Source organism: Heterodontus francisci, chromosome 1 (genome assembly GCF_036365525.1).
Source record: "Heterodontus francisci isolate sHetFra1 chromosome 1, sHetFra1.hap1, whole genome shotgun sequence".
Classification (NCBI taxonomy): Eukaryota; Metazoa; Chordata; class Chondrichthyes; order Heterodontiformes; family Heterodontidae; genus Heterodontus; species Heterodontus francisci.
The window spans coordinates 7353791-7380406 of NC_090371.1; the positions used below are offsets into that span (position 1 = coordinate 7353791).

The 26616-nt window shown below is 44.8% G+C and overlaps 1 protein-coding gene across 1 annotated transcript in view; it reads right to left on the bottom strand.

Moving 5' to 3' along the window:
• LOC137377649 (disintegrin and metalloproteinase domain-containing protein 12-like) overlaps nt 1-26616 on the bottom strand; it is a 330681-nt gene that overhangs the window by 165193 nt on the left and 138872 nt on the right. The window lies entirely within an intron of this gene.

The window sequence follows — 26616 nt, forward strand, 5'->3', positions numbered from 1 at the left end:
CCTTTTTGAATAAAGGAGTTACATTGGCTATTTTCCAATCGTATGGAACCTTCCCCGAATCTCGGGATTTTGGAAAATCAAAACCAACACATTAACTATCTCACTAGCCACTTCTTTTCAGACCCTGGGATGAAGTCCATCAGGACCCGGGGATTTGTCAGCCCGCAGCTCAAGCAATTTGCTCAGTATCACTTCCCTGGTGATTGTAATTTTCTTGAGTTCCTCTCTCCCTTCCATTTCCTGATTTACAGCTATTTCTGGGATGTTACTTGTATCCTCTATGGTGAAGACTGATGCGAAATACCTGTTCAATTCATCTGCCATCTCCTTATTTTCCCTTATTCATTCCCCAAACTCACTTTCCAAAAGACCAACACTCACTTTGTTAACTCTTTTCCTTTTTGAATATCTATAGAAACTCTTATCATCTGTCTTTATATTTCTCGCCAGCTTTCTCTCAAACTTTAATTGTTTCCTCCTTATTAATCTTTTAGTCATTCTTTGCTGCTTTTTATATTCTGTCCAATCCTCTGACCTGCCACCCATCTTTGCACAATTATATGCTTTTTCTTTATGTTTGATATTATCTTTAACTTTTTTAGTTAACCACGGATGGTGGGTCCTCCCCTTGGAAATTTTCTTTCTCATTGGAATGTATCTATTTTGTGTATTTTGAAATATCCCTGTAAATGTCTGCCACTGCATCTCTATTGACCTATCCCTTAACCTAATTTGCTAGTTCACTTTAGTTAGCTCTGCTTTCATGCCCTCATAATTGCCCTTATTTAAGTTTAAAAGACTTGCCTTAGACCCACTCTTCACTCCCTCAAACTGAATGTAAAATTCAATCATATTCTGATTGCTGTTGCCAGGGGCACCTTTGCTATGAGGTCATTAATTAACCCTATCTCTTTGCACAATACCAGGTCTAGTATAACCTGTTCTCTGGTTTCCTTGCTACCCTCAGTGCTTCTTCCAGGTGGTGTTCAACATGGAGGAGTACTGATTCATCTGCTAAGTGAAGGCGGTAGCTGGTAATCAGCAGGAGATTTTCTTGCCCATGTTTGAGCTGATGCCATGAGACTTCCTGGGGTCTGGACTCAATTTATTTTTATTTATTTAGAGATACAGCACTGAAATAGGCCCTTCAGCCCACTGAGTCTGTGCTGACCATCAACCACCCATTTATAATAATTCTATATTAATCCTATATTTCCACCACATCCCCCCTATACTTGGGGCAATTAACAATGGCCAATTTACCAATCAACCTACAAGTCTTTGGCTGTGGGAGGAAACTGGAGCACCCGGCGAAAACCCACGCGGTCACAGGGAGAACTTGCAAACTCCGCACAGGCAGTTCCCAGAATCGAACCCGGTCGCTGGAACTGTGAGGCTGCGGTGCTAACCACTGCGCCACTGTGCCGCCCCAATGTTGAGGACTCCAAGGGACACTCCTTCCCGACTGTCTACTACTGTGCCACCACCTCTCTGCTGCCAGTGGGACAGAACATAACCAAGGATGGTGATGGAGGACTCTGGGACTAGCCTGAAAGGTAGGATTCTCTGATTAGAATCATAGAATAGTTACAGCATAGAAAGAGGCCATTCAGCTCTTCGTAGCCCTGCCGGTTCTCTGCAAGAGCAACTCAGCTCGTCCCACTCACTGGCCTTTTCCTCCTAGCCCTGCAAATCGTTTCTCTTCAGATAATTATCCAATTTCCTTTTGAAAGACACAATTGAATCGGCCTCCACCACACTTTCAGGCAGCATATTCCAGATTCTAACTACTCGCTGCACAAACAAGTTTGTCCTCATGTCATCTTTGGTTCTTTTACCATTCACCTTAAAACAGTGTCGTCTGATTCTCAACCCTTCCGCCAATGGCAACAGTTTCCCTCGATCTACTCTATCCAGGACCCTCGTGATTTTGAACACCACTATCAAATCTGCTTTCAATCTTCTCTTCACCAAGAACAGCCCCAGCTTCTCCAAGCTTTCCACATAACTGAAACCCCTTATCCCTTGAACCAATCTCGTAAATCTTTTCTTCACCATCTCTAATGTCTTCACATCTTTCCTAAAGTGTGGTGCTCCAGTTGAGGTCGAACCAGTGTTTTGTAAAGGTTCATCATAACATCTTTGTTTTTTGTACTCTGCCTCTATTTATAAAGCTGAGGAGTCCATATGACTCATCAACCACTTTCTCAACCTGCCCTGTAACCTTCACATATACCCCCAGATCCCTCTGCTCCTGCATCACATTTAGAATTGTCTGCTTTATTTTTTATTTCCTCTGCTCGTTCTTCCTGCCAAAATGTATCACTTCACACTTCTCTGCATTAAATTTCATCTGCCACTTGTCTGCCCATTCCACCAGCCTGTCTCCCCTTGAAGTCTATCACTATTCTCCTCACAGTTCAGTTCAGTTCAGAACATGGACATGTCAGGCTGTTCTTGACTAGTCATTGGGACAGCTCTCCCAATTCCCCCAGATATTAGTGAGCATACTTTGCAGGGTCAACTGGACTCAGTGTGCCTTTTCCGTATCCGGTGCCTAGGTAAATGCTGGGGTAGTCGATTGTTTTTATTGTTATTCAATGTTTCTTCGTGACTTGCTAGGCAATTTCAGAGGGCAAAATATATTCTGCCAAAAAACAAGAACAAACTGAACACGAATGAGAGCCATGGATGAATAAATAGATAACAGAACAATTGAGGTTCAGGAAAGAGGCATATACTAAGTACATGGATAGCAGGGGACAGCATGACAAGGGACAATATGAAGAGACTCCGACAGAAGTCAAAAAAATTAGGAAGGCAAAGAGGAACAATGACATTAAATCATCACAGAACAAAGGAAGATAGTAAAATAGTCTGTGGGCCTATAAATGAAAAAAGGAAAGCCAGGCTGGAAAATGGCCATAAGGGGCAGTCATGATAAAAATCACAGCAGGATAGTGAAATGGCAGAAATATTAAATAATTATTTTGCTACAGCATTTTTCCAGGGAGACAGATCAGGTGGACATAACATCGGAAGCTGAGATTTGAAATCATATAACTGCATTTAAAATAAAAGCAGGAGAAATATCAAACATTCTTATCAACCTCAAAGAGGATAAATCCTCAGGGCTGGATGGACTGCAACCACATGTTTTTAAAAAGAAGTCTCGTGAAAAAGAAGTTAAAGAATAGGACCTCGAAGGTAGTAATTTTGGATTACTCCCAAACCATGCACAAGTGAGAGTAGAACTTGTAAGATGGGCAAGATCAATGCGCAGTGTGAAGCATGGTGCAGGAGGGAGGGCTTCAGATTCTTGGGGCATTGGGACCAGTTCTGGGACAGAAGGCATCTGTTCAAAATGGACAGGTTCTACCTCAACAAGACTGGGACCAATGCCATCACAGGGAGGTTCGCTGGTGTGGTTGGGCACGGTTTAAACTAAATTGGCAGGGGGAATAGAACCAGCATGTAGAAGTAGAAAAGAGAAATATGGTACATAATGTGAAAGTGTTGAACAGTATTCAGGAAGGAAGTAATTCTATATTATATAGGAGCAGATTGAGAAGGGCTGTGAGGAATGCAAACACAGGATTGCAATGCATGTACATAAACACACAAAATGTGGTGAATAAGGTCGGTGTGTTACAAGCACAAATAGCAGTACAAGGATGTGATGTAGTGGCAATAACGGAAACATGGCTTAAAAATAGTGAGGACTGGGCACTTAGTATACAAGGATATAAAGTGTTCAGAAAAGATAGAGAAGGAAAATGTGGGGTGGCAGTATTGATAAGGGAACACATTGCAGTTTTGGAAAGAGGGGATGTCCTTGAGCGGGCAAGGACGAATCCATTTGGTTAGAGTTGAGAAGCAAACAAAAGGTATGATCATGCTACTAGGGGTATTATATAGGCCTCCAAATAATGAGAGAGATAGAGGAGCAAATCTGCAGCTAATTCACAGAGATGTGCAAGAATTATAAAGTGGTGATATTGAGGGAACTTTAATTACCCAAATATTGATTGGGATAATGTTAGATGAAGGGAAAGTAGGGGGAAGAATTTTAGGCTTGTATTCAGGAGAGATCCCTTGATCAGTACATTCTCAGCCTAACTAGAAAGGAGACATTACTGGATCAGGTGCTGGGAACTGAGGTGGGTCAAGTGGGCCAGGTGTCTGTGGGGGAGCACTTGGGTAAGAGGGATCATCATATTATAAGGTTCAGACTCATAAGGCAGAAAAGCAAGGAATGATATAAAGGTAGAATGGCTTGATTGGAAGAGGGCTAATTTCATTGTGATGGGAAGGGATATAGCCAGGATAGAATGGAACCAAAGACTGACAGGAAAAACTGTAACAGAACAATATCTTTAAGGAAGAGATGCTTCAGTTACAGGCTAGGAATATTTCAACAAGGATGAAAGGTAGGGGAACCGAAAACAGGGCTCCTTGGCTGACTAGGGAGATGGAGTTAGAGATGATGATGAAACAAAAAAAGAGGGTGTATGATGTATGTCAGGTGAATTCTTCAAGTGAGAACCACGCCAAATACAATAAATTGAGAGGGGAAGTGAAGAGGAAAATAAGAATAGAATGACAGTCACTATAAAAGGGAACCCAAAAGTCTTCTACTAGCAAGTAAATTGTAAGTGGATAGTAAGAGGTGGAGTGGGGTCTATTAGGAACAAAGAGGCTAATATATAATTAATGAGTACTTTATATCGGTTTTTACTAAGGAAGAGGAATCTGACAAAATATCAGTAGAAGCGGAGAGAGTAGAGGTAATGGGTAGGATAAAATTTGAGAGCGAGGAGGTACTAGAAAGGCTGGTTATGCTTATGGTAGGTAAGTCACCTGGCCCGGATGGTGTGCATCCCAGGTTGCTAAAAGAAGTGGAGGTGGAGATAGCGGAACGATTTGCCATATTCTCTTTTTAATAAGTTTCATGGTATTTGGGTGTTACTGGCAAGGCCAGCATTTGTTGCCCATCCCTTACTTTCCTTGAGAAGGTGGTGGTGAGCTGCCTTCTTGAACCGCTGCAGTCCATCTGGTGCGGGTACATCCACATTGTTAGGAGGGAGTTCCAGGATTTTGACCCAGCAACAGTACAGGAACAGCAACATATTTCCAAGTCAGGATGGTGTGTGATTTGGAGGGGAACTTGCAGATAGCGGTGTTCCCATACATCTGATGCCTTTGTCCTTCTAGGTGCAAAGGGTCACAGGTTTGGAAGGTGCTGTTGAAGGAGGCGTGGTGAGTTGCTGCAGTGTATCCTGTATATGGTACACACTGCTGCCACTATACATCGGCCGTGGAGGGAGTGAATGTTTAAGACGGTGGATGGAGCGCCGATCAAGCGGGCTGCTTTGTCCTGGATGGTGTCGAGCTTCTTGAGCATTGTCAGAGTTGCACCCATCCTGGCAAGTGCAGAGTATTCCATCACAATCTTGACTTGTAGATTGTGGATAGGCTTTGGTGAGTGCTAATGTCCTGGAACTCACTGCCCACGAGGGTGGAGGAAGTGGAGACAATCAATGATTTCAAAAGGAAATTGGACGGCCATTTGAAGGAAATAAACTTGGCTACGGGTTTGAGGGGAGGAGTGGGACTGACTGGATTGCACCGCAGAGAACCGGCACAGACATGACAGGCTGAATGGCCTCCTTCTGTGCTGGAAATGACTCTATGCGATAGCAGAGGCACTATTACAAATACTTAATAATTCATTAGAAAAAGATTTGCTGCCAGAAGACTACAGATAGCTAACATGATATCTGTATTTAAACTATGTAGATGAAGGGAGCTAGAACTATAGGCTTGACATCACAGTGGCGGCACAGTGGCGCAGTGGTTAGCACCGCAGCCTCACAGCTCCAGGGACCCGGGTTCAATTCTGGGTACTGCCTGTGCGGAGTTTGCAAGTTCTCCCTGTGTCTGCGTGGGTTTCCTCCGGGTGCTCCGGTTTCCTCCCACATGCCAAAGACTTGCAGGTTGATAGGTTAATTGGCCATTATAAATTGCCCCTAGTCTAGGTAGGTGGTAAAGAAATATATAGGGACCGGTGGGGATGTTATTGGAATATGGGATTCGTGTAGGATTAGTATAAATTGGTGGTTGATGGTCGGCACAGACTCGGTGGGCCGAAGGGCCTGTTTCAGTGCTGTATCTCTAAACATCAGCAGCAGGAAAAACAATGGAATGCTACAAAAGCAGAAAATAGAAAAAAAAATCTAGAAACCCAAAATATAATAATGAATGGTTAGCATGGATTTCAAAAGCGAAAGTCTTGCTTGACCAACTTCTATGAAGAGGTAACAGAGAGTGTAGATAAGAGTCATATAGTAGATGTGGTATATCTAAATTACCAAAAGGCTCGATAAGGTACCACAAAATATACTAATGGCTAAAGTCAGAGCTTGCAGGCGGGGGACAATTAGTAGAATGGATAATAGATGGCTACAAGACAGAAAGCAGAGAATAGGGGTAAAGGTAGTTAATCAGAATAGCAGAAGGTGTGAAGTAGAGCTGCCTCTGGATCAGTGTTGAGGCCATTGTTGTTCACAATTTATATTAACGATTAATACTTTGGACTCACACTGAAGAGTGTCTGCAGAGTCTCATCGACAGGTTTGCGGCTGCCTGCAATGAATTTGGCCTAACCATCAGCCTCAAGAAAACGAACATCATGGGACAGGACGTCAGAAATGCTTCATCCATCAATATCGGTGACCACGCTCTGGAAGTGGTTCAAGAGTTCACCTACCTAGGCTCAACTATCACCAGTAACCTGTCTCTAGATGCAGAAATCAACAAGCGCATGGGAGAGGCTTCCACTGCTATGTCTAGACTGGCCAAGAGGGTGTGGGAAAATGGCGCACTGACACGGAACACAAAAGTCGGAGTGTATCGAGCCTGTGTCCTCAGTACCTTGCTCTACGGCAGCGAAACCTGGACAACATATGTCAGCCAAGAGCGACGTCTCAACTCATTCCACCTTCGCTGCCTCCGGAGAATCCTTGGCATCAGGTGGCAGGACTGTATCTCCAACACAGAAGTCCTCGAGGTGGCCAACATCCCCAGCTTTTACACCCTACTGAGTCAGCGGCGCTTGAGATGGCTTGGCCATGTGAGCCACATGGAAGATGGCAGGATCCCCAAGGACGCATTGTACAGTGAGCTCATCACTGGTATCAGACCCACTGGCCGTCCATGTCTCCACTTTAAAGACGTCTGCAAACGCGATCTGAAGTCCTGTGACATTGATCACAAGTCGTGGGAGTCAGTTGCCAGTGATTGCCAGAGCTGGCGGGCAGCAATAAAGGCGGGGCTAAAGTGTGGCGAGTCGAAGAGACTTAGCAGTTGGCAGGAAAAAAGACAGAGGCGCAAGGGGAGAGCCAACTGTGTAACAGCCCCGACAAACAATTTTTTCTGCAGCACCTGTGGAAGAGTCTGTCACTCTAGAATTGGCCTTTATAGCCACTCCAGGCACTGCTTCACAAACCACTGACCACCTCCAGGCGCTTACCCATTGTCTCCCGAGACAAGCAGGCCAAAGAAGAAGAATAGCTGCCTCTCTCTTCGGTACAGGGGAAGAGGTTAATTGGTGAGTAACTGGTAAGTTATTTTACTTCTCATTGTAATAATAAGTTTTTAAAGTTACGTTATGGCAGGTCAGCTTGGCCAAGTGGAATGTACGTCCTGCAGTATGTGGGAAGTCATGGACGCACCACGTGTCCTAGACGAACACATCTGCAGGAAGTGACACCGGCTGCAGAAGCTCAAGCTGCAGATTTTGAAACTCGTGCAGTGGCTGGAGTCACTGCTGTGCATCCGAGAGGCAGAAGACTATGTGGATTGCACATTTAGGGAGGTAGTCACACCGCAGGTTAGGAGCATGCAGGTAGAGAGGGAATGGGTGAACACCAGGCAGTCTAAGAGAACCAGGCAGGCAGTGCAGGAGTCCCCTGAGTCTATCTTGCTTGCTAATCGGTTTTCCATTTTGGATACTGGTGAGGGTGATGGTTCCTCAGGGGGAGCGCAGCCAGAGCAAAGTCCATGGCACCACGGGTGGCTCAGCTGCACAGGAGGGGAGGAAGAAGAGTGGAAGAGCAATCGTGATAGGAGATTCCATATTCAGGGGATCAGAAAGGTGTTTCTGTGGCAGTAAACGTGACTCCAAGATGGTGTGTTGCCTCCCTGGTGCCAGGGTCAAGAATGTCAGAGTGGCTTCAGGACATCCTTCTGGGGGAGGGTGAACAGCCAGAGGTCGTGGTCCACATTGATACCAATGTCATAGGTAGGAAGATGGATGAGGTCCTGAAAACAGATTTTAGGGAGTTAGGAAGGAAATTAAAAAGCAGGACCACCAAAGCAGTAAACTCAGGATTACTCCCAGTGCCACGTGCTAGTGAGCATAGGAATAAGAGGATTGATCGATTGAACACGTGGCTGGACAATTGGTGTAGGAGGGAGGGCATCAGATTTCTGAGACATTGGGAGTGGTTCTGAGGCAGGTGGGACCTATACAGATGGATGGGCTACACTTTAACAGGACTAGAACTAACAGTCTCACAGGAAGATTTGCTAGTGCTGTTGGGGAGGGTTTAAACGAGCTTGTCAGGGGATGGGAACCTAAGGGGTAGCTCAGATTGGAAGGAAGTAAAGCTGGTAACAGGAGATAGAAAAGTAGCAAGTGAAATTAGAAGGCAGGCGAAACAAAGGCGAGCATCAACTAGGTTTAGAATGCAGAATGTCAAGAAGACAAGGTTAAGGGCACTCTACCTGAATGTACACAGCATTCACAATAAGGTAGATGATTTAAAGACCCAAATAGAGGTAAATGGGTATGATCTCATTGCCATAACAGAAATGTGGTGACAGGGTGACCAAGACTGGGAATTTAATATTCAAAGATATTCAACAAGGAAAAGGAGGTGGTGTTGCGCTGATAATAGGGGATGAGTCAGTACACTAGTAAGGGAGAATCTCAGATCGGAAGAACAAAATGTGGAATCTTTTTGGGTGGAGCTAAGAAATAGCAAGGGGCAGCAAACATTAGTAGGAGTTGTTTATAGGCCACCAGACAGTAGTGGTAGTGTGGGGCATGGTATTAATCAGGAGATTAGAGCAGCATGTAGCTTGGAATACAGTAATCATGGGTGACCTAAATCTGCATATAGACTGGGTAAACCTAATGAGCACGAATGCTGTGGAGGAAAAGTTTCTTGAATGTGTTAGCGATCGTTTTCTAGAGCAGTATGTTGAGGAACCGACTAATGAACAGGCTATTTTTAATCTAATATTATGTAATAATAAAGGGTTAATTAATAATCTTGTTGTAAAAGAAACTTTAGGGATGAGGGACCACTATATGATAGAATTTTACATTACGTTTGAAAGTGGGGTAGTTCAATCTGAAGCCAGGGTGTTAAATTTGAACAAAGGAAATTATGAAGGTAAGAGGGGTAAATTGGCTGAGGTGGATTGGGAAAATAGATTAAAAGGTATGACAGCACATAGACAATGGATAGTCTTTAAAGAAATATTACATAGTTTACAGCAACTGTGCATTATTTCAACGCACAAAAACCCCAGCAGTCAACCGTGGATAACAAAGGAAGTTAAGGATTGTATAAGATTAAAAGAAAAGTCCTATAAAGTTGCCAGAAATAGTAGTAAACTTGAGAATTGGGAGGATTTTAGAATACAGCAAAGGAGGACAAAGAAACTGATAAAGAAAGGGAGAATAGAATATGAATGCAAGCTAGCAAAAAATATAAAAATGGACTGTAAAAACTTCTATAGGTAAAAGGAAATGTTTGGCTAAGACAAATGTGGGTCCATTACAGGCAGACTCAGGAGAATTTATAATGCGGTTTAGAGAAATGGCAGAGAAGCTAAATGATTACTTTGTGTCCGTCTTCACTGAGGAAGATACAAGAAATCTCCCAGAATTAGAGTTCAAAGGGATTAGGGGGAATGAGGAATTGAAGGAAATTAGTATTAGTCAGAAGGTTGTATTGGAGAAATCAATGGGACTGAAGGTTGATAAGTCTCCAGGACCTGATATTCCACATCCCAGAGTGTTGAAAGAGGTAACTATGGAGATAATGGATGCATTGATGATCATCTTCCTAAATTCTATTGATTTTGGAGCGGTTCCTGCAGATTGGAAGGTCACTCATGTCACCCCACTATTTAAGAAGGAAGGGAGAGAGAAAACAAGGAATTACAGACCTGTTAGCCTTATATCAGTTGTTGGAAAAATGCTAGAATCTATTCTAAAAGATGTGATAAATGAACACTTGGATAATAATGATCTGATTGGGCATAGTCAACATGGATTTATGAATGGGAAATCATGTTTGATGAACCTGTTGGAGTTTTTTGAGGATGTTACTAACAGAATTGATAAAGGGGAGTTGGTGGACATGGTATACTTGGATTTTCAAAAGACCTTTGATAAAGTCCCCCATAGGAGGTTGGTTAGCAAAATTAAAGCACCTGGGATAGGAGGTAATATACTGGCATGGATTAAGGATTGGTTAACAGCAGAAAGCAGAGAGTAGGAATAAACGGGCCATTCCCTCATTGGCAGGCTGTGACTAGTGAGGTACCGCAGGGATCAGTGCTTGGGCCCCAGCTGTTCACAATATATATTAATGATTTGGATGTGGGGTCCAAATGTAATATTTCCAAGTTCGCGGCTGACACAAAACTAGGTGGGAATGTCTGTTGTGAGGAAGAAGCAAAGTGGCTTCAAGGGGATTTGGAAAGACTTAGTGAGTGGGCAAGAACGTGGCAGATGGAATATAATGTGTAAAAATGTGAGGTTATCCACTTTGGTAGGAGGAGCAGATGTGCAGAGTATTTCTTAAATGGTAAGTGATTAGAAAGTGTAGATGTACAAAGGGACCTGGGTGTCCTCGTCAATAGGTCACTAAAAGCTAACATGCAGGTGCAGCAAGCAATTAAGAAGGTCAATGGTATGTTAGCCTTTATCACAAGAGATTTGAGTACAGGAGTAGTGAAGTCTTGCTTCAATTGTATGGAACCTTGGTTAGACCGCAACTTAAGTACTGTGTGCAATTTTGGTCCCCTTACCTTAGGAAGGATATTATTGCCATAGAGGGAGTGCATCAAAGATTCACCAGACTTGTTTCCGGGATGGCGGGACTGTTCTATGAAGAGAGTTTGGGAAAATTGGGTCTGTATTCTCTAGAGTTTCGAAGAATGAGAGGTGATTTAATTGAAACCTACAAAATACTTAATGGGATAGATAGGGTAGATGCAGCTAAGATGTTTCCCCTGGTTGGGGGAGTCTAGAATCTACACAATTTCAAAATAAGGGGGAAACCACTTAGGACAGAGATGAGGAGACATTTCTTTACTCAGAGGGTTGTGGAAGCTCAGTCATTGAGTATGTTTAAAGCAGAGATTGACAGATTTCTAAATACAAATGACATGAAGGGACATGGGGATAGTGTGGGAAAAAGGCATTGAGGTGGAAGATCAGCCATGATCGTATGGAATGGCGGAGAAGACTCAATGGGCTGAATAGCCTACTCCTGCTCCTATGTTCCTATGAAACGGGACCAGAGCGGGAGGTATAAATAAAGAGTGGGGCTCAAGGCCTTCACCTAGCTGAGGAGCAGAGCGACAGTCGGCGCGGTCTGCCTCTGCGGCTGTGTTGGCACACACTGGGTTTGAAAAGTGAAAAAAAACACTAACAGTGGCATCGCAGGAAATCTGTAAGCTGACTGGTTGGTAAGTAACAGTTGTTGACACCGGCAAATAGCTTAAAAAATCAGAGAAAATAGGTTAGTACTACTAAGGTTTTAATTAGTGTAATTTATTAATGATTACTAATTAGAATAGTGTTGTTTGGATAGAGTGAGGCTGTGAGTTGTGTGCGAGGGATTTTACAGACTAGGGGAAGGAGGTGCTCCTGGCTCTTTCTTTTCTTTTCTGCCTTTTCTGTCTCCACGGTACAGGGGAAGAAGCTGGTAAGTTATTCTACTTATTACACTAGCAATAATTAGTTTGTAAAGCTAAGTAACGGCAGGGCAGCTCAGCCAAGTGGAATGTACCTCCTGTGGTATGTGGGAAGTCGTGGATGCACCATGTGTCTTTGACAAACACATCTGCAGCAAGTGTCACCGGCTGCAGAAACTTGACCTCCGGGTTTCGGAACTCGAGCGATGGCTGGAGTCACTGTGGCGCATCCACGAGGCAGAGAACTACGTGGATAGCACATTTCAGGAGGTAGTCACCCTGGAGCTCAAGAAAGCGCAGGCAGAGAGGGATTGGGTGGCTGCCAGACAGACAAGAAGGACAAGCCAGGTAGTGCAGGAGTCCCTGGAGGGCAGACCACTTTCTAACCAGTATTCAGTTCTGAGTACTGATGGGAGAGAGGGTTCCGCTGGAGAGTGCAGCGAGAGTCATGACCAGAGCACCATGGGTGGCTGAGCTGTGCAGGGAGGGAAAAGAAAGGACAAGAGAGCAATAGTGATCGGGGGTTATATAGTTAGGGGAACAGATAGGCATTTCTGTGGTCGCAGACGTGATTCCAGGATGGTATGTTGCCTCCCTGGTGCAAGGATCATGGATATCACCGAGTGGCTACAGGGCATTCTGGAGGGCGAGGGTGCACAGCCAGAGGTTGTGGTCCACATTGGTATCAACGATCTAGGAAGAAAGAGGGATGAGGTCCTGCAGGCTGAGTTTAGGGAGTTAGGAACAAGATTAGCAAGCAGGACCTCAAAGGTAGTAATCTCTGGATTGCTCCCAAGGCCACGTGCTAGTGAGTATAGAAATAGGAGAATACACCAGATGAATGCGTGGCTGGAGAGATGGTGCAGGAGGGAGGGCTTCAAATTTCTGGGGCATTGGCACTGCTTCTGGGGAAGGTGGGACCTGTTCAAGCCAGATGGTCTACACCTGAACAGGACTGGGACAAATATCCTTGCAGGAAGATTTGCTAGTGCTGTTGGGGATGGTTTAAACTAGTATAGCAAGGGTATGGGAACCTGAGCGCAGTCTCAGATAGGAGAATTTCAGGGCAGGAAACAGGAGGCAGAAAATTAGCGAGTGACTGAAAGACAGAAGAAGCAAAGGTTAAAAAATGTGCAGCACAAGAATTTGGCAGTGTTAAAAGGTATTTATTTAAGTGCATGAGTATAGTAAGTAAAGCCGATGAGCTGAGGGCACAAATAGGCACATGGCAACATGATACCATTGCTGTAACAGAAACTTGGATTAAAGAGGAACAAGAGTGGCAGCTCAACATCCCTGAATATAAAGTTTTCAGGTGAGATAGAGAGGGGGATAAAAACGGAGGGGTGTAGCATTATTAGTTCAGGAATCAATAACAGCTTTGAGGAGGGATAATATGCTAAATGAATCACCAAATGAGGCCATATCGGTAGCAATCAGAAATAAAAAAGGGGCAGCCACACTACTAGGATTGTACTATAGACCCCCAAATAGTGAGAAGGAGATAGAAGAACAAATATGTAGGCAAATTTCTGAGCGAAGAAACTCCAGGTCAATAATTGGGGATTTCAACTAACCTAATATCAACTGGGATACAAATAGTGTGAAGGGCACAGAGGGGACAAAATTCTTGAACTGCATTCTAGAGAACTTTTTTAACCAGAACATAACAAGCCCAACGAGAGGGGGCGCAATTCTAGATTTAGACTTCGGTAATGAAGCAGGGCAAGTGCATGAAGTAACAGTGGGTGACCATTTTGGAGATAATGACCATAATACAGTTAGTTTTAGCATAATCATGGAAAAGGACAAGGATAAAACAGGAGTAAAAGTTCTAAATTGGGGGAAAGTAAATTTTACGAAGCTGAGAGGTGACCTGTCAAAAGTGGACAGGATACAGTGACTTGAAGGAACATCAGTTGCAAACCGGTGGGAGGCATTCACAAGCGAGATTCTACAGGCACAGCGCAGGCATGTCCCCACAAAGATAAAGGGTGGTACTGCCAAATCTAGAGCCCCTTGGTTATCTAGAAACTTACAGGGTAAGTTAAAGCACAAAAAGAAAGCTTATGACGATCACAAAATACTTTAGAAAGCCTGGAGGAGTATAGAAAGTGGAAGGGTGAATTAAAAAAAGGTAATTAAAAAAACAAAGAGAGGTGGTGAGGGACCAACAAGAGGGAAAAATATACTTGACCTCATCCTCACCAATCTGCCTGCTCTAAATGCATCTGTCCATGACAGTATTGGTAGGAGTGACCACTGCACAGTCCTTGTGGAGACAAAGTCCCGTCTTCACATTGAGGATACCGTCCATCGTGTTGTGTGGCACTACCACCGTGCTAAATGGGATAGATTTCAAACAGATCTAGCAATGCAAAACTGGGCATCCATGAGGCTCTGTGGGCCATCAGCAGCAGCAGAATTGTACTCAGCTACAATCTAAATCTCACGGCCCGGCATATCCCCACTCTACCATTACCATCAAGCCGGGGGACCAACCCTGGTTCAATGAAGAGTGCAGGAGGACATGCCAGGAGCAGCACCAGGCATACCTCAAAATGAGGTGTCAACCTGGTGAAGCTACAACCCAGGATGAATTGTATGCCAAATAGCTTAAGCAGCATGCGATAGACAGAGTTAAGCGATCCCCTAATCAACGGATCAGATCTATGCTCTGCAGATGTTGATACTCTCCTTAACCTCCTTAGTTAGCCATGGATGATGCATCCTTCTCATAGATGATTTTTTTACTCACTGGAATGTATCTTTGCTGAGAGTTATGAAATATCTCCTTAAATGTTTGCCACTGCATCTCTACTGTCCTACCCTATAACCTAATTGCCCAGTTCACTTTCGCCAGCTCTGCCTTCATACCCTTGTAATTGATTTTATTGAAGTTTAGAACACTAGTCTCAGATCCACACTTCTCACCCTCAAACTGAGTGTGAAATTCAATCATGTTATGATCACTGCTACCTTGAAGTGCCTTTACTATGTGGTCATTAATTCACACAAGAACACAAGGAATAGGAGCATAAGTAGACCTTGTGGCCCATCGAGCCTGCTCCGCCATTCAAAATGATCACGGTTGATCTTTGGACTCAACCCCACTTTCCTGCCTGCTCACCATATCCCTTGATTCCCTAGAGACCAAAAATCTGTCAACCCCAGCCTTAAATTCAATGACGGAGCTTCCACAACCCTCTGGGGTAGAGAATTCCAAAGATTCACAACCCTTTGAAGTAATTTTCCTCACCTCAGTCCGAACTGATTGGCTCCTTATCCTGAGACTGCCTTTCCACCTCACAGCCTAGAATCACAGCACCTACCTTTGTATCTTCAGCAAAGTTAGATATATTATTGTTTTAGATTCCCTGACCAGCGGAAATAATCTCTCAGTGTCTACCCTATCCAGCCCCTTTAGAATCTTATATATTTCCATGAGATCGCCTTTCATTCTTCTAAACAGAGAATATAGGCCCAATTTAGATATCGGTTTATCTGAGTAGTGTTTAAGATTTTAGTTTTTTTTTATAAATAGTTAATTTTTTGATCTAAAGATGCCTGGTTTGGTTCACCTCATTCAGGGATTTCTAGATTGTTTCAATTCGGCTGCTGCTTTCTTTGATTTGGAAAGCTTAAAGATAAGTATGATACAACCTGTGGAGGGGCAGGACTGAATTGACAGTGCGTTGCTCCGACTACAATCAGAATCATATATTTTGATTGGGACTTTGTCTTGAGCTGTCGTAACGTAACACTTTTGATATACCTACAGAAGCTCTTACAATCTATCTTTTGATGATTGGCTAATTTATTCTCATTCTATTTTTTCCACTTTTATCTGAAACACTCCCAATCCTCAGACTTTCTACTCTTTTTGCAACATTGTAAGCCTTTTCTTTTCATCTAATACTATCTTGAACTTCCTGAGTGACCCACAGATGGGTCTTTCTGGCTGAGTTTTTGCTTTTCAAAGGAATGTATTTTTTTGAACATTTTGAATTGTTTCTTGAAAGGTTTCCCATTGTTCATTTACCTCCAGACCTTTTAGTCTATTTACCCAATTTACCTTAGCCAGTTCTCCCCTCATGCCTATGCAATTGACTTTGTTTAAGTTTAAAATTCTTGTTTGTGATTGTAGCATGTCACTTTCAAACTTAACATGGAATTCAATGGTATTATGATCACTGTTTCCCAGTGGATCTTTTACTATGACATTACTAATTAACCCTGCTTCATTACACAATACTAGATCTAAGATGGCTTTATCCCTAGCTGGTTCCACAACATAGTGCTTCAAGAAACTGTCCCAAAAACATTCCACAAACTCACCTTCTAGACCACTCTTGCCAATTTAATTGTCCCAGTCTCTGTGAAGATTAAGTTGCCCACAATTATTGCATTGCCTTTGTTACAAGCTCCAATAGTTTCTTGTTTGATGCTCTGTCCAATGGTATAACTACTCTTAGGGGGTCCATAAACTACTCCCACCAGTGTTTTCTGATGCTTGCTATCCTGATTTCCACCCATACTGATTCTACTTCATGATCTTCTGAGGCCAGATCCTTTCTCACTACTGCCCTTATGTCATCCTTTACCATCAGTGCTACTCCTCCTCCTTTGCTATTCTGTCTGTCTTTCCGAAATATTGTGTACCCTGGAATATTTATTTCCCAACCTTGATCACCGTGTAACCATGTCTCTGTAATGGTGATTCGATCTAAATTCCGTACCTCTATTTGTGTCACCAGTTCATCTTGCTTATTGCAGATGCTTTGGGCATTCAGATAAAGAACCTTTAATTCCATTTTTTTGCTTCTATTCCCTTCAATGACATTATTTACTGATGTACATTTTTTGTTAAACTTTCTGTCCCTTCCTGTCCCGTTCTGATTGTCTTTACCAATTCCGCTATACTGTTCTGATGCCTTGGCCTTTCTCTTTGGATTTCTAAATCTCCCCTCTCCCAAACCCTCTCCCTACTCTGTTAATTCACAAACTCTAGTCTTATCTGCTGGCTCACTCTTCAGTTTATACGCACTGTCCCTTCCTGTCACACCCTGATTATTATTATCCTTATTGCTATCTTGCTCTCTTGCCTTCTCTGCTCTCTTTAAATTATCACATCTTCCCTTACTTGATCCCTCACCCCCACTATTTAGTTTAAAGCCCTCTCTACTGTCCTAGTTTATGACTTGCCAGAACACTGGTCCCAGCACGGTTCAGGTGTAGACCGTCCCAATGGTACAGCTCCCTCTTTCCCCAGTACTGGTGCCAGTGCCCCATGAACAGAAACTCATTTCCCCCACACCAATCTGTCCAACCTTATTTACCCTACACCAATTTGTTCATGGCTCAGATAATAACCCAGAGATTATTACCTTTGAGGTTCTGCCTTTTTAAATTTTTTTATTCATTCATGGGATGTGGGTGTCGCTGGCTACGCCAGCATTTATTGCCCATCCCTAATTGCCCTTGAGAAGGTAGTGGTAAACTGCCTTCTTGAACCACTGCAATCCTTGGTGCGTAGGTGCACCCATAGTACTGTTAGGAAGGGAGTTCCAGGATTTTGACCCAGTGATAGTAAAGGAACAGAGATTTAGTAACAAGTCAGGATGGTGTGTGGCTTGGAGGGGAACTTGCAGGTGGTGGCGTTCCCATGCATCTGCTGCCCTTGTCCTTCTAGGTGTAGACGTCACAGGTTTGGAAGGTGCTGTTGAAGGAGACTTGATGAGTTGCTGCAGTGCATCTTGTAGATAGTACACACAATCAAAAAAAATTAAAAGGCAGAACCTCAATTTGACCCCTAGCTGATCATACTCTCTATGCAGAACCTCTTTCTAGACCTATCTGCGTCATTGGTACCCATGTGGACCACAACAACTGGATCCTCCTCCTCCCACTGCAAGATCCTCTTCAGCCCAGAGCAGATGTCCCGAACCTTGGCACCGGGCAGGCAACACAGCCGTCTGGACTCTCACTCTCGGCTGCAGAGAACTGTGTCTGTCCCCTTGGCTATGCTATCTCCTACTACCACTACATTCCTATTTACTGCCTCCGCTTGCATGCCCTGCTCAGTTCGCTCATCCACCTTGCAACCCCAGCTTTCATCCATGCAAGCTAAAAGAACCTCAAACCTGTTGGAAACTTGCAAGGGCTGACAATCCTCCACTTTTGCTTCTGCCTCACTCACAGTCACATACTCCTGTCTCTGAACACTGACCAAATCAGAAGACCCTATCCTAAGGGGTGTGACCACCTTCTGGAACAAAGTGTCCAGGTAACTTTCCCCCTTCCTGATGCATCGCAGTGTCTGCAGCTCGATCTCCAGTTCATTAACTCTGAGCTGAAGTTCCTCGAGCCGCAGACACTTACTGCAAGCGTGGTTGCTGTGGATCACACTGGTGTCTACGTGTTCCCACATATAATAGCTACAACACATCACCTGGTTTTGATAAAGTAGACACAGAGAGAGAAAAACAGTGTTTGCATTGTGGGGAACTCGAGGCCATTAATCTAAACAGTCACCAAGAAATTAAATAAGTAATTAAACAAGTAACTTCTATACCTCGAGAATGGAGATAACGTGGAATGTGCTACCACAGCAAGGAGTTGAGGTGATTATCACAGTGTATTTATGGATAAGCTACATAGAAACATAAAAACATAAAAAATAGGAGCATGAGTAACTACATCTGGTCGCCACACTACCAGAAGGACGTGGAGGCTTTGGAGAGGGTACAGAAGAGGTTTACCAGGATGTTGCCTGGTCTGGAGGGCATTAGCTATGAGGAGAGGTTGGATAAACTCGGATTGTTTTCACTGGAATGACGGAGGTGGAGGGGCGACATGATAGAGGTTTACAAAGTTATGAGCGGCATGGACAGAGTGGATAGTCAGAAGCTTTTTCCCAGGGTGGAAGAGTCAGTTACTAGGGGACATAGGTTTAAGGTGCGAGGGGCAAAGTTTAGAGGGGATGTGCGAGGCAAGTTCTTTACACAGAAGGTGGTGAGTGCCTGGAACTTGCTGCCGGGGGAGGTGGTGGAAGCAGGTACGATAGCGACGTTTAAGAGACATCTTGAAAAATACATGAATAGGATGGGAATAGAGGGATACGGACCCCGGATGTGCAGAAGGTTTTAGTTTAGGCAGGCATCAAGACCGGCGCAGGCTTGGAGGGCCGAATGGCCTGTTCCTGTGCTGTACTGTTCTTTGTTCTTTGTTCTATAACCACATGAGGGAGAAAGTAATAGAGTGTTGTGCTGATAGAATTAGATAAAGAATGATGAGCGAAGGCTCAAGTGGAGCACAAACACCAGCGTGGACTAGTGGGGCCGAATGGCCTGTTTCTGTGCTGAGTATTCAATGTAATTCTATGCAACATGTGCTGCCCTACCTGCGAAAGATCAGCGACCCCTTGAAAACCCCATCGATTCTGTCCAAGTTGAACACATCTTTTTTTTGACTCATGGGATATGGGTGCCTCTGGCGAGGCCAGCATTTATTGCCCATCCCTAATTGCCCTTGAGAAGGTGATGGTGAGCTGCCTTCCTGAACTGCTGCAGTCCCTGTGAGGTAGGTACACCCACAGTGCTGTTAGGAAGGGAGTTCCAGGATTTTGACCCAGCGACAGTGAAGGAATGGCGATATAGTTGCAAGTCAGGATGGTGTGTGACTTGGAGGGGAACTTGCAGGTGGTGGTGTTCCCATGCATTTGCTGCCCTTGTCCATCTAGTTGGTAGAGGTCGCGGGTTTGGAAGGTGCTGTTGAAGGATCCTTGGTGAGTTGCTGCAGTGCATCTTGTAGATGGTACACACTGCTGCCACTGTGCGTCGGTGCTGGAGGAAGTGAATGTTTGTAGATGGGGTGCCAATCAAGCAGGCTGCTTTGTCTTGGATGGTGGTCGATCTTCTTGAGTGTTGCTGGAGCTGCACCCAACCAGGCAAGTGGATAGTATTACATCTTGACTTATGCCTAGTAGATGGTGGACAGGCATTGGGAAGACAGGAGCTGAGTCACTATCCGCAGAATTACCAGCCTCTAACTTGTTCTTGAAGCCACAGCATTTATGTGGCTGGTCCAGTTCAGTTTCGGATTCAATGATAGTAATGCCATTGAACGTCAAGGGAGATGGTTCGATTCTCTCTTGTTGGAGATGGTTATCGCCTGGCACTTGTGAGGCGTGAATGTTACTTGCCACTTATCAGCCCAAGCCTGGATGTTGTCCAGGTCTTGCTGCATCTGGACATGGGCTGCTTCAGTTTCAGCGAATGGTGCTGAACAATGTGCAATCTTCAGCAAACATCCCCATTTCTGACCTTCTGCCTTCACTATAGAGGATACAAAAAAATTCCAATAATAGCTGTAAATCAGGAGGTGGAAGGAAGAGAGGAACTTGGTGAAATTACAATCACCAGGGAAGCAGTACTTAGCAAACTGATGGAGCTACGGGCTGACAAGTCCCCGGGTCCTGATGGGCTTCATCCTAGGATCTTAAAAGAGGTGGCTAATGCGTTAGTAGATGCGTTGGTGTTAATTTTTCAAAATTCGAGAGATTGTGGAAAGCTTCCATCAGACTGGAAAGTAGCAAATATAACCCCACCATTCAAGAAGGCGGGGGAGGCAGAAAACAAATAACTATAGGTCAGGTAGCTTGACGTCTGTCATGGGGAAGGTGTTAGAATCGATCATTAAGGAGGCTATAGCTGAGCACTTAGAAAAACTTAAGGTAATCGGGATTAGTCAGCATGGTTTTGTGAAAGGGAACTACAGACCAGTGAGTCTCTCGTCAGTGGTAGGGAAACTATTGGAGAAAATTCTGAAGGAGAGAATCGATCTCCACTTGGAGAGGCAAAATTTGATTAAGAATAGTCAGCATGGCTTTGTCAGAGGGAGGATGCCTAACAAATTTGATTGAATTTTTTGAGCATGTGACCAGGTGTGTAGATGAGGGTAGTGCAGTTGATGTAGTTTACATGGATTTCAGCAAAGCCTTTGACAAGGTCCCACATGGGAGACTGATCAAGAAAGCAAATGCACATGGGTTACAGGGTAACTTGATAAGGTGGATTCAAAATTGGCTTAGCTGTAGGCGACAGAGAGTGATGACAGAAGGCTGTTTTAGTGATTGGAAGCCAGTATTCAGTTGATGGGTCCCCTATTGTTTGTCATTTAAAGAAACGACATAGATGACTATGTGGGGGGGTAGGATCAGTAAGTTCACGGATGACACAAAGATTGGCCGAGTGGTTAACAGTGAGGTTGAGTGTCTTAGGTTACAGGCAAATATAGACGGGATGGTCAAATGGGCAGAAAAGTGGCAGATGGAATTTAACGCTGAAAAGTGTGAGGTGATACACTTTGGAAGGAGTAATGTGACACGGAAGTATTCAATGAATGGCCTGACACTGGGAAATTCCGAGGAACAAAGGGACCTTGGCGTGTTTGTGCATAGATCTCTGAAGGCAGAAGGGCAGGTTAATAGGGTGGTGAAAAAGGCATATGGGACACTTGCCTTTATCAATCGAGGCATAGATTACAAAAGCAGGGAGGTCATGTTGGAGTTGTATAGACTTTGGTAAGTCCACAGCTGGAGTACTGTGTGCAATTCTGGTCGCCACATTATAGGAAGGATGTGATTGCACTGGAGGGGGTGCAGAGGTGATTCACCAGGATGTTGCCTGGGATGGAACATTTAAGCTCTGAAGAGAGGTTGGATAGGCTTGGGTTGTTTTCACTGGAGCAGAGAAGACTGAGAGGTGACCTGATCGAGGTATACAAGATTATAAGGGAATGGACAGGGTGGATAGGGAGCAGCTGTTCCCCTTAGTTGAAGGGTCAGTTACGAGGGGTCACAAGTTTAAGGTGAGGGGTGGGAGGTTTAAGGGGGATTTGAGGAAGAACATTTTTACCCAGAGGGTGGTGACGGTCTGGAATGCCCTCCTGGGAGGGTGGTAGAGGCAGGTTGCCTCACATCCTTTAAAAAGTACCAGGATGAGCACTTGGCACGTCATAACATTCAAGGCTATGGGCCAAGTGCTGGCAAATGGGATTAGGTAGACAGGTCAGGTGTCTTTAATGCATCGGTGCAGACTCGATGGGCCGAAGGGCCTCTTCTGCACTGTATTATTCTGTGATTCTGTGATGTTTAACCAATTTATTGAGGAGGCGGTGGTGTAGTGGTATTGTCACTGGACTAGTAACCTAGAGACCCAGGGTATTGCTCTGGGGACATGGGTTTAAATCCCACCACAGCAGAAAGTGGAATTTGAATTCAATTAATAAATCGAGGAATTAAAAGCTAGTCTAATGATGGCCATGAAACCATTGTCGATTGTTGTAAAAACCCATCTGGTTCACTAATGTCCTTCAGGGAAGGAAATCTGCTGTCCTTACCTGGTCTGGCCTACATGTGACTCCAGAACCACAGCAATGTGGTTGACTCTTACATGCCCTCTGAAATGGCCTAGCAAGCCACTCAGTTGTATCTAACCGCTACAAAGTCAATAAAAAGAAATGAAACCGGAATGACCACCCGGCATCGACCTAGGCACCGGAAACGACAACGGCAAACCCAGCACTGTCGACCCTGCAAAGTCCTCCTTACTAACATCTGGGGGCTTGTGCCAAAGTTGGGAGAGCTGTCCCACAGACTAGTCAAGCAACAGCCTGACATAGTCATACTCACAGAATCATACCTTACAGACAATGTCCCAGACTCTGCCATCACCGTCCCCAGGTATGTCCTGTCTCATCGGCAGGACAGACCCATCAAAGGTGGTGGCACAGTAGTATACAGTAGGGAGGGAGTTGCCCTGGGAGTCCTCAACATCGTATCTGGACCCCATGAAGACTCATGGCATCAGATCAAACATGGGCAAGGTAACCTCCTACTGATTACCACCTACCGCCCTCCCTCAGCTGATGAGTCAGTACTCCTCCATGTTGAACAGCACTTGGAGGAAGCACTGAGGGTGGCGAGGGCAAATAAATGTACTCTGGGCACTCAATTTACTCAATGTCCATCACCAATAGTGGCTCGGTAGCACCACTACTGACCGAGCTGGCCAAGTCCGAAAGGACATAACTGCTGGACTGGGTATGAGGCAGGTGGTGAGGGAACCAACAAGAGGGGAAAACATGCTTGACCTGGTCCTCACCAATCTGCCGGCCGCAGATGCATCAGTCCATGATAATATTGGTAGGCCTGACCACCGCACAGTCCTTGTGGAGACGAAGTCCCGTCTTCACATTGAGGATACCCTCCATCATGTTGTGCGGCACTACCACTGTGTTAAATGGGATAGATTTCGAACAGATCTAGCAATGCAAAACTGGGCATCCATGAGGCGCTGTGGGCCAAAAGCAGCAGCAGAATTGTACTCAACCACAATCTGTAACCTCATGGCCCGGCATATCCCCCACTCTACCATTACCATCAAGCCAGGAGACCAACGCTTGTTCAATGAAGAGTGCAGGAGGAAATGCCAGGAGCAGCATCAGGCATACCTCAAAATGGGGTGTCAACCTGGTGAAGCTACAACACAGGACTATCTGCGTGCCAAACTGCCTAAGCAGCATGCGATAAACAGAGCTAAGCGATCCCATAACCAACGGATCAGATGTAAGCTCTGCAGTCCTGCCACGTCCAGTCGTGAATGGTGGTGGACAATTAAACAACTAACTGGAGAAGGTGGCTCCACAAATATCCCCATCCTCAATGATGGGGGAGCCCAGCACATCAGTGCGAAAGATAAGGCTGAAGCATTTGCAACAATCTTCAGCCAGAAGTGCCGAGTTGATGATCCACCTCGGCCTCCTCCTGAAGTCCCCAGCATCACAGATGTCAGACCTCAGCCAATTCGATTCACTCTGTGTGATATCAAGAAACGACTGAAGGCACTGGATGCTGCAAAAGCTATAGACCCTGAAAATATTCCGGCAATAGTACTGAAGATCTGTGCTCCAGAACTTGTCACGCCCCTAGCCAAGCTATTCCAGTACAGCTACAACACTGGCATCTACCCTGCAATGTGGAAAATTGCCCAGGTGTGTCCTGTACACAAAAAGCAGGACAAGTCCAACCCGGCCAATTATCGCCTCATCAGCCTACTCTCAAACATCAGTAAAGTGATGGAAGGTGTCATCAACAGTGCCATCAAGCGGCACTTGCTTAGCAATAATCTGCTCAGTGATGCTCAGTTTGGGTTCCGCCATGACCACTCAGCTCCTCGTTACAGCCTTGTTTCAAACATGGACAAAAGAGCTGAACTCAAGAGGTGAGGTGAGAGTGACTGCCCTTGACATCAAGGCAGCATTTCACCGAGTATGGCATCAAGGAGCCCAATCAAAACTGGAGTCAATGGGAATCAGGGGGAAAACCCTCCACTGGCTGGAGTCATACCTAGCGCAAAAGAAGATGGTTGTGTTTGTTGGAGGTCAATCATCTGAGCTCCAGGACATCACTGCAGGAGTTCCTCAGGGTAGTGTCCGAGGCCCAACCATCTTCAGCTGCTTCATTAATGACCTTCCTTCTATCATAAGGTCAGAAGTGGGGATGTTCGCTGATGGTTGCACAATGTTCAGCACCATTCGTGACTCCTCAGACAAGCAGTCCATGTAGAAATGCAGCAAGACCTGGACAATATCCAGGCTTGGGCTGATAAGTGGCAAGTAACATTCGCCACACAAGTGCCAGGCAATGACCATCTCCAACAAGAGAGAATCGAACCATCTACCCTTGATATTCAACAGCATTACCATCACTGAATCCCCCACTATCAACATCCTAGGGGCTACCATTGACCAGAAACTGAACTAGAGTAGCTATATAAATACCGTGGCTACAAGAGCAGGTCAGAGGCTAGGAATTCTGCGGCAAGTAACTCACCTCCTGACTCCCCAAAGCCTGTCCACCATCTACAAGGCACAAGTCAGGAGTGTGATGGAATACTCTCCACTTGCCTGGATGGATGCAGCTTCAACAACACTCAAAAAGCTCGACACCATTCAGGACAAAGCAGCCCGCTTGATTGGCACCCCATCCACAAACATTCACTCCCTCCACCACTAACGTACAGTGGCAGCAGTGTGTACCATCTACAAGATGCACTGCAGCAACGCACCAAGGCTCTTTAGACAGCACCTTCCAAACCCACGACCTCTACCAACTGGAAGGGCAAGAGCAGCAAATGCATGGGAACACCACCACCTGCAAGTTCCCCTCCAAGTCACACACCATCCTGACTTGGAACTATATCGCCGTTCCTTCATTGTCGCTAGGTCAAAATCCTGGAACTCCCTTCCTAACAGCACTGTGGGTATACCTACCCCAAATGGACTGCAGCGGTTCAAGAAGGCAGCTCACCACCACCTTCTCAAGAGCAATTAGGGATGGGCAATAAATGCTGGCCTGGCCAGCGCGCCCACATCCCATGAATGAATAAAAAAAAAATTGGAGTTCTTTGAAGGAGTAAGATGCACTGTGGATAAAGGGGAGCCCATTGATGTACTGTACTTGGATTTCCAGAAGGCATTTGACAAGGTGCCACATAGGTTATTGTGCAAAGTAGGAGCTCATGGTGTCGGGGGTAATATATTAGCATGGATAGAAGATTGGCTGGCTGGCAGAAAACAGAGAGTATGCATAAACGAGTCCTTTTCTGATTGGCAGGATGCGACGAGTGGAGTCCCGCAGGGGACTGTGCTGGGGCCTCAACTCTTTACAAATTATACCAATGACTTAGATGAGGGGAATGATGGCATGGTTGCTAAATTTGCAGATGACACAAAGATCGGTAGGAAAGTAAAAACAAGAAATGCTGGAAATACTCAACAGGTCTGGCAGCATCTGTGGACAGAGAAACAGAGTTAACCTTTCAGGTCTGTGACCCTTCTTCAGAACTGACAAATATTAGAAATGTAAAAGGTAAGTAAAGTGGGGGTGCGGCAAGAGATAACAAAAGAAGTGTTGATAGGACAAGGTCACAGAGAATAACTCTCTCCACAGATGCTGCCAGACCTGCTGAGTATTTCCAGCATTTCTTGTTTTTATTTCAGATTTCCAGCATCTGCAGTATTTTGCTTTTATTTTAGTGTTTAATTCACTGCCACTTCTCTTCCAGGAATGCCTACCTTGAAGAAGTTCTGCTCTTCTCTCCGACAGGATTTTCATTTGTCTCTTTTACCTTGTTCACCTTCATTGCTTTCTATTTCCCTCCTGGTGTTTGATAAAGTGTCTACCATTCTCTCTGGCCTTGTCCGATCAACACCTCTTTTGTTATCTCTTGCCCCACCCCCCGCTTTACTTGCTTAAAACCTTTTACATTTCTAATATTTGTTAGTTCTGAGGAAGGGTCACTGACCTAAAACGTTAACTCTGCTTCTCTCTCCACAGATGCTGCCAGACTGCTGAGTATTTCCAGCATTCCTTGTTTTTGTTTCAGATTTCCAGCATCTGCAGTATTTTCCTTTTATATATAGGTAGAAAAGTATGTTGTAAAGAGGACATCAGGAGGTTACAGACCAATATAGATAGGTTGAGTGAGTGGGCAAAAATCTGGCAGATAGAGTATAATGTGGAAAAATGTGAAGTTGTTCACTTTGGCAGGA